The sequence below is a fragment of the Monopterus albus genome, unplaced genomic scaffold (assembly GCF_001952655.1).
Source record: "Monopterus albus unplaced genomic scaffold, M_albus_1.0 scaffold42.1, whole genome shotgun sequence".
Lineage (NCBI taxonomy): Eukaryota > Metazoa > Chordata > Actinopteri > Synbranchiformes > Synbranchidae > Monopterus > Monopterus albus.
Genome location: NW_018127922.1, coordinates 1,012,950 through 1,014,441, shown reverse-complemented (window position 1 = coordinate 1,014,441; position 1,492 = coordinate 1,012,950).

The window sequence follows — 1,492 nt, the reverse complement described above, 5'->3', positions numbered from 1 at the left end:
TCTTGAAATTAAGAAAAAAGTGTGCTAATTGTTTTGACTTATGCCTGTAGGTTTAAGAAAAGAGTCTTTCCCCCAAATGCTACATATATAAGGTTTGGTTATTTGTAGCATCTTAGTCACAAAAGTTCTATTTCTATTTTCAGATGGTCACTATGTCATATTAGGTGATCTTGGTGATTGGTCAGGAGGGAGCAGAGACAGACTTCTGTGAATGCCAACAATCATGGTATCTGAAGTGTCACAGCAAATACTGTAAATTGTCAAGCTTGGAAAAAGAGAGCTTGTAAATATGACATGTTTGTGTTTTTACTGGGGCATCATGAGCCATACAGTAGGTCCAGAATCACTGGCTTTCCACTGTGACACACTACAGAGGATAAAATGACAAATTGTTGTGTCTGACACTAATCTAAGTTGGCAATGCCCCACATCTGTTAGTAGTTTGATATGGATTTTAGCAACATTTGTTTTTCAGACAAGGAAGATTGCTCATGCTTGATTCTAGTTCTATCAAAGACAGATCACCAAAGTGTCACACTTTGTATGTTTACAAAAATCTATATGCATTTTATATATGTATAAAGAGAGAGAAAGAGGGAGAGGGTAATAATGGGAGTAAAAGGAAGAGAAAAAAATGTGTGTCTTAATGTGCATGTGTGTATCTGGGGTTTGTTGGGGGTGCGAATAGGTTCGGTTGAGCACTACACCAGATGTGAAAATGGCTTTTGCAATATGTCATCTAAACAGCAAACTACAGGGGATTTACTTGCGTTAACGTGAAGCACATAAGTGCTGGAAAATCAAAATTACATTTAGTTTCTTGAAAATCTCAAATGGCTCTGGAGACCAGCTGAAGGGAAACATCATTCATTTCAGGAAACTGGCATGTGGTTTTCCCCCACTGCTTCAGAGCATTAGTCTAACATATGTTACTTCAATGCAGATGATGAACAGTGATTTGGTGATTGTTGTGATAAGAATACAACAATGAGATGGGTCAAGTCAGATTGCGTTGCTTGGAGATTGCACCTGATGATTTGAATTGATTTGATTTGATTTATTCTTTCAAGCATGTAAAGACAGTTGATATGACAACACACATAATTTTACACATATCCAACAAATGCTAATCCAATATCAATTTGCTTATACCTAGTACATGCTTGAATGGAGTAGGAAGAAGTCAGACTTATCCAGTCCTACCCCATGACATCATCTTACATCATTGGTTTGCAAGCAGTATCTCTACATAAATAATTCTCTTCTACACCACACAAGTAATATACTAAAAAAATATAACAGCGTGTTAACATTCTTACATAATTACATTCTTAAATAATTCTCTTCTACACGACACAAGTAATATACTAAAAAATTATTACAAAGTAGTGTTGCACGATATACCGGTACTAGTATGGTACCGCGGTACTGAGGCATTTAAAATGGTACTATACTGCATTTGGATGGGACCGGTACTTGCAGCGCCGCCGGC